This window comes from Phyllostomus discolor, chromosome 13, assembly GCF_004126475.2.
Source record: "Phyllostomus discolor isolate MPI-MPIP mPhyDis1 chromosome 13, mPhyDis1.pri.v3, whole genome shotgun sequence".
Classification (NCBI taxonomy): Eukaryota; Metazoa; Chordata; class Mammalia; order Chiroptera; family Phyllostomidae; genus Phyllostomus; species Phyllostomus discolor.
This window is the reverse complement of record NC_040915.2, coordinates 22769701-22788839: the sequence shown is the minus strand read 5'-3', so window position 1 is coordinate 22788839 and position 19139 is coordinate 22769701.

Here is a 19139-nt window from a genome sequence, read left to right as displayed (position 1 = left end):
TCATCAGTAATTCCAATGAGTAGGAGTTCTCTTATCTACGAAAGAAAGGCCGTGCTTTTTCAGTGCGAATATCTCTAGTTCTACTTCATGAGGTTGATCATATCTTGGGGAAGCTGCAGTCACAAAATACTATGGAAGTTCTCAGTAATCCATTATATTGTTCGTCCATGAACTTACTTCCCAAGACTTACATTTTATTATCTTCACATCTTATTTTCAAAGTATTATCTACTTACAATGAGTGCATTGCTTTTGGCGGTTGAAAGTTTATCCATCACTCTGTTTTCATTTCAAAAGCCATCTCAGGCTTTTGAGATGAAAGCTTTCCTTGATCCTTTCATCTGACCCTACACCTCCCTCCCCCATCCCCTGCCAAAGACCAACGAATAACTGGAAGTGATCACGTGTCCTGAGCCGTTTAACACTGACACTGTGTAATGAGGATGCTTCGAGTTTGCAAGATACAGAATACCCAACTAAAATCGATTTATAGTGAAGTGTTATCTAACTAAGTTCTGAGTTAACAGAGAGTTCCAGGATTGCTTAATTCAACTACTTAACAATTCTGGGCCTGGAGACTTCATTTCCGTGAATCTCTTGGTCTTCGGGATAAAGGCTGCAGTGCAACAGCAGCTGCCCGGAGGTCAGCATCGAGGGGGGAAGAAGGAGGCAGGTCTGTTGCCTCCCTGTGCCTGGGTGTTGTTTGTTTGTTTTAATCTGGGAAGCAAATATTTTCCATGAGTTCTTTATTAGAACTGGTCCATGTTTATTAACCAAACTGGTTCGCATGTCTGCCTTACACCAACGACTGGCAAAGGGGAACCGGATGACCAGCAATGGTTTGGATCGGTAAAAATTTAGACCAGTCAAAATGCATCCCCAGGGCTGGGGGAAGGGCCCGTCTTTGCTGAGCACATTGCCAGCTGCCTGGCTGCTGAATGAAATTGCAGTTCTGTTAGCAATCAAGGAGGAAATGGCTCTATTAAATAGAGTCAAGAATTATTTTAATACATTGAATCTATATTCGGTAGATGGAATAATATTTGCCATAGCTTTGACCTAGCTATCTCTGCATTTCTCACAATGGCTGGTACAGTCATAACACATGCTTATTGGACACAATCAATTCATTGATTTAATTTATCCAGGAAACATGTATTAAATATCCACTCTATGATAGGCACTCTTGTAAGGGGTAGCTGTACAATGGTAAGTAAAATCAGATGGGATCCCTGCCATTATGAACATAATAGCTACGCTCAGGATGTGGGCAGTAGAGGGCTAAAATTCTTTTAATTAATCTTCAACCCTATAGGAGGAGCTCTATTAGAATCACAGTTATTTCTAATGTGAAAACGGTGGCCTGACAAGGCTAGGTATCTTGGCAAAGGTGATAAAGGTAAGAATTAAGCCAAGTGTTGTTCGAATCCTTTTGCGTGCATGCAGGATGTGAGAGAATTATCTCGCTTGTTGGAGAAATGAGCTCTCTGACCTTATTCTGATCTGCATCTTTTATTATGTTCTCTCAGCCTCTCTTATTTCCAGAAGGCCTCAGCATTCAGGGGACAGGTCCATTTACCTGCATGATATGTTAGATAAGGATTCTCTTCTCTTACCCTGGGACTTTCCTACCTGAAGAGTAAACGCTGACCTTGGAGGAACCCACTTGTAACCTGGGACAGTATAACGTGGTGGTCATTTTAACTCCGCCCAGTTTTGAACTGCCTTATATTTACTACAACAAACAATTCCAGAAAAGAAATCACGTGGCTTAGTGGCAAGCAACATCTAGATAAACAACAGCAGACATACTGTGGTTTCCCTGTATGATATCTTAAAATATTAAGTTACCCATGCTTTATCTGACCCTATGCCTCCACCCCCACCCCCTTGCCAAAGACAGACAAAAACGAAGCTCTTTACGTAAAGGGTTGATTTCTACCTAGCTTTGAAAACCAGGGAGACTGGCAGCACTGGGGGTCCATGCTGGCAGGGGCACATGCTGGCAGGGCAACGGTTGGCAGGAACCGAGTAGCTGCTGCCTGTTTTGGACGGGGCCTGGGCTCTCCAGTTTGCCATGAGAACAAACGCCCATAAAGCTGATTGCTTCGCTCATTTGAAGCAGGCTGGCTTCCTGCATGTGCAACCTGTTCAGTTCTGCGGGGTCTTAGGCTAAGAAGGGTCTCACATGCGATTTAATGTCCTGTTGTCACTGTCTTAAATTTTTAAGTTTTGCACAATGGGCCCTAGATTTTAATTTTTCAACAGGCCCCATAAATTACGTAGCCAATTCTGCTGCCAGGCCTTCTCATGTAGGGTTCAGAGGAAGGGAGCAGCCGGTGCCGGGCACGCTGTTCTCAGGGCAAAGGGCAGGAGGCCGTGGAGCTGCATGAACACCACAGGACACCTCTCACAGCCTCCAGCAGCAGCCGGCACACGCCGTCTCCATGAGTCAAGCAAACCCCATGGCCAAGCCCAAGGTTAGATGTGAGGAAGTGGGCTTTACCCCAAGAATGCACCCACCATCCAGTCTAATTCTACCGTGGAGCTTTCACTCCTGAGGCAGTGACAAAGTCCATTCCTGCGTATCTGATATCCTGTCTAGAGCCAGTGTTCAAGGCTGAGCTGGAGAGAGTGCCTGCTTGGAGTGTCATAGATCTGTAAGATAATAGCAAATGTCAGGTAATCAGTTTGCCTGTAGTTAATAGTTTAGTCTTTACAAGGTATGAAACCAAGTACACTTGCTATATTTTTGTCTAAAATTTTTTTCTTGTTCAACCTAAAAACCAATTTGAATCTTAATCAAATTGTGCCTTGAGTCATTTTCCCGTGTTTAAGTATTAATTTGTCTTCATCATGGTTGTAGGTTTTTTCCACTTGTTTTTTTTCAAGCAAAGATTATAAGATTAAATAAGTCAATAGATTATTTAGCTTTAATATTAAGATTTTTTTTGGTAGGACATTATTTCTCCCTGATTAATTGAGTGTATAATTCTCCTGTGACTCAGAGATGCTTCAATCATGACATATAACCCATTTGCAATGTCAGAATCTAATTTCAGGCTTCATCATTATGACTGAGGTGAGGATTGTGGCTTCATGAATCTTTATAAAAAGAACACACGAGACTTTTAGAACGCTGTGCCTGTTAAGCAGGGATTCTTTGTGACAATCCCCAGAATTCCCTTTGTTGTGGAGAACTCTGTAGCTCACACAGAAGACCTGTGCCTAAACCTGGGTCAAGACGGCGGAGCTGTCCATCACTAGGTTCAGATCTGGGCACCGTTGTTCAGCCGTGCATCTGACGCGCTCCGACCCCAGACAACAGGGGGTCCTGATGGGGCTGGGACCTAGGAGGAGAGTGGCACAGTGGCACTAGGAGTGTTGCATCAGAAACCCAGTCAGGAATTTGTACTGAACTGTAATTACCATGTCAACGTTCAGCTCCTAAAATCGTGCCTGCTGGTGATCTTTGCCAGCAAATCTTAAGGAATTAGTTATGAAAGTCCTGACGGCCTTTGTTGGTATCACAGCATCACGTTTTCAAAGGATCCATGCATCTACCCTCTCCTGTGCGCATTACAATAACCAGGGGCCTTAGGTAGTCCCAGAATTGCTACAATTCCTTATTGTTTTACACGTAAGGAATTGCAAATCTAGGGGTCGCACAGCACGCAGGCTTCAAAAAAGAAGAGAAGTCAGTTTCCTGAATTCGAGACCATTGCTTGGGTTCTTCTGGGCTCTAAGTTATTTCGAGCAGAAACTACAGAATTCTTTCCATGACTGATCTTTCCACAGCCAGACTGGCTAAGTGTGCAGGGTTCAGGTGTAGAGAAACCGGGGTTTGACTCCTGTTCTGCCCCTTACTAGATGGGAGATATTGGAGAAACTACACAAACTACCTTAATTTCCTTAATCACATGGGTTAATAATGCATGGTTGGGGAGTTACTGAGATTATATGAAATGTAGTTTGGGAAATATTTAGCGTGGCCCCTACAGCATACCATTTATGGGGATTATAAAGTAACCTTCCTACCTAATTTTGAGCAGAGTTGGGGGGGGGGAACCAGAGACCAAAATATTACTTCATTTACTGGTAGAGGCCAGGATGGATTATGTGGCTTTAGGTCTGATTGCCAAATGGACTTGCTGATAAGCAAGCCCAGAATTGGGCCCTAGTCATGGTGGTGCCTGTCTAAGGCAGGCCCCTTCCCGAAGCAGCCGCCTGCACCAGGGGTGAATGGGGGAGCAGAGGAGGACTTGGCTCCCCCAGAAGGGAAATAAAAGCTAGGTGGAGTGTTCTTGGTTGCTCTAGCCCAATGCCATCGCAAAATCTCTCCACTGTCCTGGACACAAAGCGAGGGAGCAGAGGCAGGCCAGGGGTAATACTAACCGAGATCCAGTCTTGAGGAATGAGCATCAAGAGTTAGGAAATATTCACCACTAACATAATTTCTCAGTAAATCTTAGCTATTATTGTTATTGGAGTTCGAGTGGGAATTTTTTTAATTAAGAAATAATTGTTTCTATTAAAACATACATGAAAATGGTTAAATGCAGTCAAAAATGGTCCCAGAAGTCTAAGTGGAAACTAAGAGGAGGCGCCGTCTCTTCCTAACCTCAGCTGTCCTTGATGGATTATTTGGCTGAGTGTAGACTTACCAGTGGAAAGTAACTTCTTCTTCTCAGAATTCAAGGCTTGATTCTACGTGTTCTGTTTTTCTTTTATTTCTTTTCTCCTTCCTTCCTTTCCTGCCAAGCATCTCAATTAGATGGGTCCAAAGCCAAAACCAACTCCACCAGAAAATCCCATTCCCTCCAGCTTCAAATACACCCTACATCACAGTTTTGTCACTACAACCCAGCCCTCCGGTCCCAGTTGCCATCGTCCCTCACCCAACTTCAGATCGGTCTCTCTGATTCTGTATTTGTTCTAATTGTAAAATATTTCAAGCGAACCATGTATGGCTTTATACTTTTGACTATATAAACATATCTTCCCATGGGCGATAGCGGGGATGCAAATTAAAACTGCTGAGAGGTACCATTTTCCACGTGCAACCAGATGTGACATTCTCACAGATTCTTGACACTGTCAGCCTTTTAAAAATGTTGACAAACATTTATTAAGGATGAACATGCACACACCCTTTGACCAAGCAGTTCCACTGACAGATCATACCAATGAAAACCTTCTACATTATATATCCAGAGATACATAGAAATTGTGTTACAGCCTGGTTTGCAATAGTGAAAACCTGAAGACAGCGTAGAAGGCTGGTGACGGGACAATGCATACACTACCACCTTAGATGGGATTTCCCCCAGAAGTAGATCCCAAGGCTAGAATTTCGTGAAAGCACCAATTGGTATGTGGAAAAATGAAAGTGGGAAGACAAGCCAGTGCAAGGTCAGCGAGCAGTTACCATTAGGTAGCAAGTTTCAGTCCTGCTGAGATATCTGGAAATGGAGTGGAAGAAAACAAGACTATTTGTCCCCTACTCATTCATCATTGTTTGGGGGGTTATTCCCAGGGTCGTGATTCCCTGCGCTGTATATGGGCAAAAACATACTTCAGCTGCCAGATAGAATCCTGGGGTTTCTGCATTAAGAGGCTGCTGGCATATACAGGGCCAGTGAATGCTAAATACCTAAAGCAATTCCACATGTTTATGATCAAGTGGGGAGATTTAAAAGTATGCTGAAACATCCATGACTAAAGTATCTCCAAAGTTACACAAAGCCCCAGATATTCCTTCGGGTTAGCATCATGAGGCCGCCTTTTAGATGGTGTTAAAACACTCTTGCTGTCAGGCAGGGGTTACATGAACAAGTTAATTTGTGTCCAGGACACATCCCTAATCACGCTGTAGATTTCCTGCAGCAGCAAAAGCAAGGCCTTATGCATCTTCACATCACCCACAGTACCTTGCAGAGTCTTCCTAATAATGGTTTCACAGATTGCTCATCCAGCTAGGAATTTCACAGCTTGCCAAGCACTTTTGTGTTGATGATCTCATTTGGTTTTTCACCACTCCTGGGGCAGGAGGGAGGGAGGAGAGGGAGAGGTCATTCACCTTATTTCACACCCGAAGATGTCGAAGCCCAGAGCGGCTGTGTGCCTTGTCCAGCTAATGAAGCAGAATGGGCAAAATTTGATTCTGGAGCTGGAATGTAGGTCACTGACTCTTAAATGCAGTGGTTTCTTCCATTAATACATTTTAAAATTTTAATCTGAATGGAACTGATTTTCTGGAACTGGTTGATCAAATATAATTCATCTTAGAACTCCCAGCCACGGTCAGGAGCCAGGGTAAACGCCTGAGACGCGGAGGGTGAGGAGGCTCACTCCTCTCGGGGTTTCTGCTGCCGCTCTGCCATTCACCACGGGACATGGGCTGTCCGTGGGCAGTGGGCGCAAGGGGGCTGAGCTGACAGAGAACCACACAGTGTCCGGCGAGGCAGCACCGAGTGTGGAGGCGAATGTGAGTGTCGTGAAAGGGAGGAGACATAGAGTCAGTCACATCTCTCATGGGGCTGGACACCTGGCCAGTCTCCCCAAAACCCAGAGCCATGAAGAGAGAGGTGACTCTGCAATAGTACAAAATCAAGTCACTTCTTGCACAAAGTATCATTAATTAGAACCATATCCCTGTGTCACCAACCCGAATCATACCCTATAACATAATGGAAAAGGAAACAGGGTAGGCAGACTAATGCTCGCTCTAATATGTCCACATTTTCTGATCCGTGGAGCATGAAGTCCTGCTGCCTCCTGTGGCAAAAGGGACTTCGAAGGTGCAATTCAGGGTCCTGGAATGGAGAGATTATCTTGGATTACCTACAAGGGCCCAAGGCGATGATTGTATAAGTGAAAAAAGGCAGGAGAGCCACAGAGGAATATGTTATAATAACACTGGGACAACTGTAATAGCATAATCAATAAATATATAAAAAAAAGAAGATAAAACACCCAAGACCTAATTCATCAAGAAAAGTTGATAAGATAAAAATATCTTATGCTCTGTGAAAGACAGTACCAAGAAAATTAGAACAAGAGCCACCGATTGGTATCAAATATTTGCAAAAGACATACCTGATAAAGGACTGTTATAAAAATATACAAAAGAACTCTTAAAACTCGTCCATTAGAAAGCATAATTTTTTTTAAACATCAATGTGGCGGTTGCTGGGGGTCATGGCCTGCAACCCAGGCATGTACCTTGACTGGGAATCGAACCTGTGACACTTTGGTTCGCAGCCCACACTCAATCCACTGAGCTACGCCAGCTGGGGCTAGAAAGCATAATTTAAAAAGTGGGCACAGACTTTAACCAGAACCTCACCAAGAAAGATATACAGATTATACAGATTACAAATAAGTATATGAAAATATGTTCAACATCATATGTCATCAAGGGAATATAAATTAAAACAACAAACGAGATATCATTACGCACCTATTAACACAGCCAAATCCAGAGCACTGAAATAACCAAATACTGATGAGGATGTGGAGCAACAGGAACCTCTCATTCACTGCTGAAGGAATACAAAATGGTAGAGCCACTTTGGAAAACAGCTTATTACAAAGCTAAACATAAGCTTACCATATGATCCAGTATTTACCCAAAGGTTTTGAAAACTATGTTCATGCAGAAACCTGCACACAGCTATTTATGGAACTTTATTCATAACTGAGTGAATCTTGGAAGCAACCAAACTGCCTTTTAGTAGGTAATGGATAATAACTGTGGGTGCATTCAGACAAATGAATATTGCTCAGCAGTAAAAATAAAGGAACTTCCAAATCATGAAAATCCATGGAGTAAATTTAAATGTGTGTTTATTCACTGAAAATAGCCATCTGAAAGGGCTACATACTGTATGATTTCAACTATATGACATTTTACAAAAGGCACAACTGTAGAGATAATGAAGAGATTAGTGGTTGCCATGAGTTTATGAGTGAAGGGAGATGAATATGTAGAGCACAGATTTTTAAGGAAGTCAAAATTCTCTATATGATATTACAATAATTGTATGTCATTATACTTTTGTCCAAAACAGCAGAATACACAACACCAAAAGTAAACCCAAATGTAAACTATGGACTTTGGGTGATTATGATGTGACAATGTAGGTTCAAATTTGGTAAAAGATATAAAGTTCTGTTGATTGATATTGATAATAGGAGAGCTATGCTTATGTGGCTCAGGATGATGACAATTCTCTATACCTTCCTCTCAATTTTGTTGTAAACCTAAAGCTGCTCCACCAAAAAAAAAAAAATCAGGGACTTGACACCAAAATTTTATATCATCTTTGTTCTACTTTCTATATGGCTAAAATGACTACTGTGAAATTGATATGTGCTGATTCTAAGAATAAAACACACACTGGGTTTTGATATCTTAATAAAAATAATAAAAATAACATAAAGTACCTCATTAAGAATTTCATGTTGATTATATGTTGAAATAGTATTATTTTGGATATAGTGGGTTGAATAAAACACATTATTAAAATTAAAAAAAAAAAAAAAAAATAACACTGATGGGATTGCTGGCTGAGGGCCAAGAGCCAGGCGTGCAGGCTGCCTCTGGAAGCTGGAGAAGGCAGGAAAACAAATTCTTTGCTAAAGTCAGCAAGGGGATGCAGCACTGCCTTCGCCTTGGTTTTGCTGTCAGGTCCATATGTTAGGGGGAGATGCTGTGAGATACTAAACCTGTGTGGTTTTATGTCACTGGTGTTCAGTAATTTTTTTACAACCGCAATAGAAAGGTAATGTAGACAGTGTGTGGTTTAAGTTTTGATGCCTGCATTTAGTTGCCTTATACTTTGGGCAAGTTATCTCAGTCCCAGTTAACTAATGGGATGATAATCATACTTCCTCCATTGGGTTCTTTTGCAGATTAAATGAGATAATAAATAAAAGATACTTGCACACTGTGTTAAAATACCAGTAAATATCATCTTTTGTTTTTTCTTTACAATTTTTCATCTTCAAAAGTCATAGAAATTAACTTTTAAATCTAACAGTTATAGATCTGTGTATACCAAGGTGCACTTCAGAATAAAAATTGTATGCTTAGCATGTTGAGTTTTTTCTACATGTAAAAAGATAGGTAGCTGGACCTGATTCACCTTGGGAATGGGAAGTGAGTTCAGGTAAATTACAGATTACCTGAGAAAATGCAGAGAGAGGCTCAGAAATATGGTCCGCACTACCCATATGGCCAGGCTAGATTTTGAGGAGAACTACTAATTTACATAAATGTGATCAGAAAAAAAAAGTCAGAAGGCCTTTGTTTGAAACTCTGCCTTCTTCACCCCTTCAGCAGGTGGCCCATCCCTACTGATCCTTCAGGCCTCAGCTGCTTAGGAAAGCGTTTCCCATCCTTCTCCCTCTCCTGCCCCTGCCTGCGCTCTGTGACCCGTTCTCCCACTCTTTGTGACTGCCCGTTTTGCTCATCTGTCTCTCAGTTCCACGAAAGATGACGACACTGTGCCTTTCCTGTTTACTATTATCTTCATCTCTTAACACAGGCTCAGGTTCATTTATGTCTGAGGAAAGGAAAGATGGCGGGCCTACTTGGAGTTCTACCTTGGATATTATAAGGCTTAAAAACTCATCAGTCTTCCAGGCTTCTGTTTCCTAATCTGGAAACTATAGTGCCTCTTCTGCTAACCTCCCGGCATGTTGTGAGGGTCAGGGACGGTAAAGCAGGTCCCAGCATGCAGGGCAATTCCGTGAGCAGCACGGCTGGGCTTCGGACCCACGCCGGGGCCCCGTCTCATGCCATATGCACTTACCGGGCGCCTCCTCCACTGAGCACTGCATTCGGCCTTGAGTTTGCAGCGTAAACAGAATAGACAGTCTTTGTCCTCATGAGAAAAGACTAGTGGCCAGTTCAACAGCAGTACAGCAAAAATGAACCTCCTTTTTTCCGAGTAAACAAATCCTTTTTTCACAACCGAAGAACAGAATGTTTCCAAAGACTATGTGCTAGCCGGTGTACGGAATAAAGACGTGAAAGACAGCACTTAACCCTGCCCAAGTCCAAGTCTAAGTGGGAGGAAGTGCATCTGCACACAGCTCCTAGCTGGGGCAGCCTGTGAGCCCACCCCGCACACCGATCCCCTCCCCCGTGCACGGGAGCAGGAGGGAGTGACAAGACAGCAGAACAGCACATTCTAGAAGGAGGTGGAATCTGAGCTGAGTAGGGATCTCCCAGTAATTTAATTATCTTTATAAATTGAGCATTTGCATATGCAAAGTGGATGATAATCTATGTAGTTGCTTGTACAGAGGTTGTAAAGGAGAATTGATTGCTAAGAAAACAGAAAAGTCTGGCATGACAAGATGTAGAGTGTTTTAATTAGATAGCAGAGAAAGGATAACAGGGGAAAAAAACCTGTAAATCATGTTGGGCCCACGTTTTGGCGCTTCTTCAAGTACCTGCTGAGAGAAGGCTTGGTTCTGTGGTGGAGAGCCATCCGGGTTTTTGAATGGGATGTTGCCAGGGTGTAAAGAGAAATCGGCACTGGAAGGTGATAATGGTTTGTTGCTTTATACCTGTGAGTGCCTCCAGTTACAGTCCTGTCAACATCTCCCTGCGTGATTAGACAACAGAAATATGCCACTGGGCTCCATTTTTTAATCACACGTTGGGATGTGTATCCCTGGGTACACATATTTTTAGCTGGTAGAGTGTTACTTTTGCTGTAGGCAACATTGCGTACTTCAACTCATGCTCTGCTTCTCTCCTTTTTCTCCCTCCCTCCCTCCCTTCTTTCTGTTGTAACTGACATATAATAAGGTGCACACACTTAAAGTGTACAGTTGAGTTTTGATATATGTATATACCTGCAAGAGCTTCACCAAATCAAGATAATTAATACATTGATCACCTCCCCAAATTCCTTCACGCCCTTTGTAATGTTCTCTCCGCCCCCACTTCCCTGACACCAAAGGACCACTGAACTGCTTCCTGTCACTCTAGGTTCGTTTGCATTTTTTAGAATCTTCTATTATAAATGGAGATTTTTGCCTCGTGTCTTTCACTTAACATTATTTCGAGGATTATTTGTTGTGTGTATCAACAGTTTCTACCTTTGTATTCCTCAGTGGTATGCCATGGTACGGATACACTACAGTTTGTTTATCCATTCACCTTTTGATGGGCATTTGGGTTGTTTCAGATTTGGGGCTGTTATACATAAGTGCCGTGAACATCTGCATGTGAGACTTTGTGTGGTGACGGGCTTTCTTTTCTCTTGATCTTTTTATTTCTCTGCCTTCGCTCATGTTCTCGGCAGATGTAGAGTAATGTGAGAGGCAGCACCAGGTCGTGAATAAATACCAAAAGGACACACAGAGTGTTTAATTCCATGTTTCATAGATTTTCTTTTCTGAGCAATTGAGTAACAGGAAAAGACCTCGGGAGCTTGTTTGGAGGTTGTGGAAATTCTGGTTAATGAAACACAAAGTAATGCAAAGTTATATAAAGGCTATAATACATGAACCTATAATGTGACAGTGAGAAAGAACTTTCTAACTGTCTAAACCACCTAAGAGTGAATGAGGATTTTAAAGCAAAGGAGCTTCAAATTAGGAATGACCTGCAACACGAACCTGGGCAGACACTCGGAGGATATTTATCTTTGCTTCCTTTCGGTCCATAACATGCACAGTATGTGTGCTGTGTGCCAGACACTAGGGCTGTGATGACAGACAAATCACGACAAGCTCACAGCCTGGCGGGGGAGACTGGCAAGTGAGCAGGTGATTGCAGTATTGTATAATGAACTTTTGTAATCAGTGTGTGCAGAGCATCAAAGGAGCATTTTCTCAGGGACATCTGGTCGTGAAAGGGAGAGGAGCAATCAGTGGAGGCTTCCAGGAGGAGGCACTCCCACTCCACCTGAGGGAAAGCTAGGGAAGAGAGGGGTGGAGGACCATGGAGAGACAGATGGTGCAGAAGATGAAAATAGCATGTGCAAAGTTCTGGCGTTCCAAGAGAACATGAGAGGATGGGAAAAGGCAGACTGAGAGTGTTAGGAACATGACATTAGAGGGAGACCATGTTAGGGGTCAAATATGAAGAGCCAGATGTCGTGCTAAGGAGGGTAGTAGTGGAGCAATATAGAAGGAGCTATGGGTGGATTCAGACGCAGGTTAGTTTTAGATAATAAATCCACTAGCGTGGCGAACATACCTGAAAGAATGGGAGTGGGAAAGACCCTGAGTGGGAAGGCAACGGGGGGACTGAACTGAGATGAGGGTAGGAAAACAGAGAAAAGGCACAGTTTGGGGAGGTCCCCAACATTATTAAGGTGTCTCGTAACCTCACCCCAAACCTTTCCCCAAGAGATCCACCGAGTGTATTAGAGTTTGCTGCAGAAAATATCCAAGCGACAAATGAAGAGTCCACCTCACACTAGTCCAGAGGAACCCTGACCACTGAGGCATTTGTAGGCGGCAAGGACCAGACCTGGGGGCTCTGGCTGCCAGCACTGTCCCTCCTGATGCCCGGACTCCGAAGGTCTTGGTGGTCACCTCCCCTCTCGGGGGATTTTTGATGGATGCCACTTCCCCGTCGCTTCCTTTCCGTGTTTCCCCCTTTAATGTGGCCTACATAGATTTTTATGGGCCCTTGTTTCATCCACGTAACTCTTTTGTTGCCATGGAAATCAGCTTCAATTCTCTCCCATTCTGGCAATTGTGTTTTTATAGTCCCCTGCTTTCAAAAAGATAAGCTGCCTGATATTTATTTCCCACGGATGCCAGAAGTTGACCTCGCTCGAGACACAGCCAACCTTTCCTCCAAGATTACACCGTGGTGATTTATTGTCGCTGATGTCATTTTGATTTCTGCCCGTGAGATCGGCTTCCAATACAATTTCTCTGGGTTTTTACATACCTCTGCTATCCAGGGGCTAGTGGGCAGCAAGCCTGCATGACTGAATTTTAGGTGGGCCCAGGGGCTCAGGGGGCACTGAGCTGGAGCTGCAAACTCTTGACAAAACATGATGAAAACAAGTTTGGATCAAAGAAGGAAGCCGAAAGCAGGGCGTTCTGGTCCCAGCTCAGCTAATTGGTGTTTCTGACCTGGGTCACATCACTTCATGTGAATCTGCGTTTCCTCCTCGCTAAACCAGAAAGATAAAGTGGGTTAGAAAGCATCTTTGAGTGAGGCTGTACATGAAAAAGATAAAAAGTGCAACAACTTAGTTAAAGCAGGGAAGAAAGAATTATTTTGATTTGAGAGATTTTTTTTTTGGTCATTTTTTCCTTTTTGGATTCACCTAGGAAAGCCTGTGATTAGGAGAGCCGTCCTTCCTGTCTGCTGTCGGCTTGTCATTCTAACAGTTTCCGATGAATTGCAGTTGGCTTACTTCCCCGGCACCCTCTAGCTCGGGGCGTTTGGGTTACCTACATCTGCGTGTGGTCGCTGCATCCACCGGCTGGTCCTACCTGCATCTGTTTGGTTTGGACTCTAGGGCCTAGAAGAGTGTCAGGTTGGCCAATTTTTTGTTTGGGGGCATTTGTTTAGATACTTTAAATAAATAAAATGTGGAATTTCTAATGCATCAGAATCTAAGAGTCTACAGGGTAGTAGATACAAAAAGTGTAGTTCATTCAGTAAAGATGTATTGGGTGTCAGAGGCACTAACCACGTGAAATACTGATGACGGAGCCACAGGTGGAAAAGGATTCCACCCTCAAGGAAGCCGCGGCCGAGTAGGAGTGTGGAACATGGAGAAGACCAATGCGCTGCAACATGCGGAGGAACCCCCTTGGGAAGGGAAGCGCACTGGGGTCCTCGGCCAGATGTGGTGTGAGGGTAACCGCACTGGAGGTTTGGAGCTTCTCCGAAGAAATGAGTCCTGAACTGAGTCGATGTCACCTAGTGAAGAGGATGGAATAGTACCCCAGGCCAATGCAGGAAGGCAGTGTGTGAGGGAACAGGGGAAGAAGAGGACGCAGAGGGCCACATCTTGACAGGCCTTCTATCTGGCTTTGTTTACGGCACTCATGCTCGGTCTCCTCCACGGTTGAGGCAACGGGGTTATTAACAGAAACCAGCCTGTGCTACATAGCTGGTGATTTTGTTATGAATGTAAAAGGCAATCTCAGGGGACCTTAGAGTGGGGATGCAACCGGCCCGCAAAAAGAACATAAAAATAGGACTATGTCAAGACTTGAGTATTCCCTGTGCCTCTGACGGCTTCCAGGCTTTTGTCCTGCCTGGCTGCTCAGCCTCCTTGCCCCACAACTGGCTTGTTTTGCTGCTCAAAGTCCATCCATAACCCCAAGCACACAACTTCTGATTCCAGCTGTGCGGTGACTCTGGTGTTTAATGTCTCGGGCACATACAAGTTCACATTTGCAAGGGAGAAAATCAGATCAGCCTAGGCCACATCGAATATCTCCGCAGTCAGGTGAGCTCCGGTCAAAGTTTAGTCCCAACAGACAAACGTGATTTCAGAGAGCTCACTCGGCATCTCTTTGTGGGTTAGAAAAACAAGTGTGAGCAGATAGAATGGTTACTAGAGAATGGAGAATATCATCATGACGCTGAAAGAGGCTCAGCTGCCTTTTTAAAGAAGGATTTTATTTATTATTTTTAGAATGGGAGGAAGGGAGGGAGAAAAACATCAGTGTGAGAGAGAAACATCCATGGGTTGCCTCTCGCACGCCCTCAGCCAGGGACCTGGCCCACAACGCAGGCATGTGCCCCAGCTAGGAAGGGAACCAGGACGATGTCCTACCCATTGAGCCACACCAGTCAGGGCAGATGCTTAGCAGCCTGTGAAGAATAAACAGATATTTAAAATTCTGAATGTAATAGGTGCTCACATTGACAGGTGCCAACAGGGGATGTGCAAATATTAAGAAAAGCCTCATGACACTCCTCTCATTTTTATTCCGTTACCTACGAATTCCTTTGTTCATGCCACAGATGTTTTAAATGTACATAATACACGCAAGGCAGCATGCTGGGCAGAGCGAACACAGGGAAAGGTGTAGTCCTGGCCTTCACAAAGCTCATAGGCTAAAGTGTTTAAAAGACATTTTTCTGTGTGTTTTTCCAGAAATGTTGTATGCATTTATGAGAAATATGTGTGTATGGCTATATTTTTAATTTATAGGGTTTTTATATAGGTTGTATATAATCCCCTGAAACTGGCTTTTTAAAATTTAAAATATAAATTTTGGACATAATTTTGTGTTAGCATGTGTAGGCTTCTTCCCTTTAAATATTTCATAGAATTATGGCGGCATTTCTGATTTTTTTTATGATACACTCAAAAGTATAAGGAACTGCAACTTTTCTATGACTCACCTTACTCTCCAGTGAGTCCTCACCCCACCCCACCCCCGAGCTTGGTAGGTGGGCAGGATGGGGGAGTGTGGAAAAGGAAATAAAACTGAAACACTTGCGAGTTGCTGTTGAGAAGTGCCTATCTGATTTAAGATGGTTTCTCTTAGTTTAGAAGAGTCTCTTAATGAATTTCATCTCATCTGGGTGGATGGTTGGTGTTTTGGGGATTTCCCCCTGTTGTGCCCCAGGAAGGCCTTTGGTGTGTCGGAGGTAAGACCTCGAGGTGACAGGGAGGGACTCTAACGCCACTTCCTGGATTCTCGTGGGTCTCTGGCTAGTCTGGTGCCTGGTTCTCTGTACCGGTGTTCCAGAAGGGGCTTCCAGCCGCACCAGGACCCGGCCAGACTTGCTTGCTGTCCTGGACCATCTGCCCTCTAGCTGGTGCAATAGGTCTTCAGTCTGAACGCATCCTCCACCCAGCCCCTGAATTAGGCTGCCTGTTCACCCCCACCTGCCAAGCCTCTCTGGCGGGGTCTGTTCAGTTCTTATAGAGGCCCCATGGAAGGGACCAAAGCCCATGGAAAGGAGCAGCCGACTCGCAGCTGCTCCTAATTCACATCACAGCCCTCCTGTGCTGCGGGAGTGAAGACAACACTTTTGTGCTTGGGGAGGGTGCTATTTTAAGCAATGGTATCAGAACTAAAAGCACAGATAGGCAGAAAACGTGACATTAAACAGACTGCGAAAGGACACTTGTTTATAGTGTAAGAGCTGGAACAAGAAGGCGGAGTGTCGTCCCTTCTGATGTCAGTCGGGCATACGCACGTTGGGTGACTCAAGTTTTCGCCACCCTGCACATGTCCACAGGTGACCCGTGCAAAGGCACTGTGAGTGCGAGGGGAGCACTCGGAAGCTGAGGTGGCTGTGGAGGGAGAGCAGGAGAGCTAAGCAGCCCCTCCACCCCACTCCTCCAGGGCCATTCTGCATGCTTTCCTGTGGTCACCCCACTGCTCTGGCTCCAGCCAGCATGGAAGTCACCTTCTGGAACTCCAGACAGGGAACTGATCACATGCCACCTCTGCTTTCACATTTCCCTACAACCTTTCTGATGTCATTTCCTAGAGGAAGATTTAGTAGGGTATTAGGTATTTAGTCAGTTATGTATGGATGAATTGATAGGTTATTGATAGGTTATTTCTGCTGTGCTGTACACTTGAAACTAATAAAAATTATATTGAGTTTAAACTGTAGTTGAAAAAATTTAAATGCAGAAAATAAAAAGGTACTAATATTACCTAGGGGTGGTACTACTATACACACTTACTCAGGAGTAGATGATTTTGCCACAATTCTTCCAATAGTGACTATCATAAAATTTTAAAGTATTTTACCAATTAAGTAAAAAACACCAGGCCATTTTTAATTTGCTTTTCTTCAAATACAGCTGAGCATCTTTCCATGTTGTCTGTGTCTTTGAACAGCCTTTGCCCACTTCCCTACTAGCCCAGTTGTTTCATGATTTATAAAAATTTCTTAACATTAAAATATTCCTTTCACCCTCATATTCAGTTAAAGAGTGAAGTATAATATGGACACACAAGGGAAGTGTCAACAATACAAGATGATAATTGTAGGCGCCAACTGAGTAGTAGAGACAAGGACCGTGGACATTCAAGAGAAACTTCAACACAGAACCTCAAGATATAATATTTGTGTCACTCCTTGTGGCCTGAATTTGGATACTTTGCCCACTCCCTGGATGGACAGCCTTTTCACTCTACTTTCTAACACTCCCTCAGTCATGCCCACCCCGGGAAGGTCCTGCCAAGGAGGCTATTCTGGGCATTATTGGAGAAGTCGCACAAAGCGCCCAGTCTAGTTCTTAGAAGGTACTATGCTCTCTAGAACTATCTGTGGTTATTCATAGTGATAACTATTATCATCAGCCCCTTTTAGAAGGAAAACAATACTTGTATATTGAGAATCTATATTTTAACATATTATTCTCTTACCACATGGCATTTAAATTTTTTTTTCAAATTTCTAAAATTGTACCACTTGCTAACATAGCCTGAAGTCGCAAATATAACAAGTGAGCACCACTTAAAATATTAAAAAATCCAAACAACAGCCCACCCCCAAATGTCTAACAAGCGTTTTATACATAACAATGAAGAGTAAAAATAGCCTTCCCGACTGATCTGACATAGGTCGGTTTTTGCATTTATCGCTCAAGTTTAGAAAAGTAGCATATCTAATCAACTGTACCCACAGAAGTGTAGAGACAGAAATAGTCTTTTTCCAAAACACTGTGCTCTTCCTTCACCAAGAGGCAAGCCAGCCCCTGTAACAGTGACTCAGTGTAACAGAAAACATGCACAAACAAGGTATAGCTCTACCTTTTGAGAATTCCTGGTGTGGTCAGTGTGGATCAGGGACTGTAGTTTGGTTAAAAGAACACAGAATTTGAAATTTGAAAAAGTTTAATCCAAAGTCAACCCCTCATTAAATGGGACCTTGAGCACCCTACTCCCTCCGAGCGTTTTCTCATCTGTAAGATTGAAATAAACAACTATTCATAGAACAGTGGTGATGACTAAACGAGTGCATCGCGTGCTTTGCAGGCCCCAAGGACAGACAGCGTTTTCGAGTTTCGTACAAAGGGTGGAGGAAGTGTTGCCTGTTCTCGCAACTCAACAACAGAGTCACGTTTTGTTCCCTGGGCCTTAGGTACTGGGTTGGCCAAAAATCCATGACTTTTTTTCCCATAAAATAAAAGACGCATGTTTCATTTTCACCAATAACTTTGTTGATTTGGGTCTTTTGAGTATGTTGGCTCTCTCCTGCTACTGGCTTCTAGTGGGCAGAGGCCAGGGCGCTGCTGAACCTCTGCCGATGCAGAGGACAGCCCCGCCGCACAAAGTTCTCTGGCCACACGGTCAGTAGTACCGGGACACTTCACAAGCCCCTTGTGACACGTTCAGTCACTCACAGCACCTTCTCCACACACTGCACAAATCTTCTTTTTCATTTCAGTTACATTTTACCTTTCTTGAAATAATAAAACATAATATGCTGAAAATGTCACATATCTTCTTCCATGTTCAATATTAAAATTGCTACACAAAAGTTCACCAGTTTTGAAAGTTTTTAAAAATTTTTAAAGATTTTATTTTTTTATTTTTAGAAGAATGGAAGGAGAAAGAGAGGGAGAGAAACATCAATGTGTGGTTGCCCCTCAGGCGCCCCCTACTGGGGACCTGGCCCACAACCCAGGCATGTGCCCTAGACTGAGAATTGAAACACTGACTCTTTGGTGTGCAGGCTGGCACTCAATCTGCTGAGCCCTACCAGCCAGGGCTGAAAGTTTTTTTAAATGCACACTGATATGACAGCTGTCACAATACAGTCTAACAAAATTGTTTCAATAGAAGTTAAAGACAACTAAGCACTACTAGAGCCATTGTACAGAAAAAAATTTTGGCCAACTCCATACTTCATCAGCACAACCAGATTGGACTGGACTAGTGATTCTCACACTGACATGCACGAGAACCACTGGGTGAATTAGTTAAAATGCCCATTTCTAGCGTCTACTCATAGAGCTTCTGACTCAGTAACCTGGGAATGTGCATTCTGACATGTTCCAACCACCTCCCAGGCGATGCTGGAGCTGTTAGCCCAGGGACCTCCCTCTGAGAATTGCCGAACTATGTCATTTGCTCCCAGCCTTTCCAAGTCGGAAGGGATGTGTTTCTTTCTTTTTTCTTTCCACATCAAGATATTTGAGGCCCCAGTCCTATCT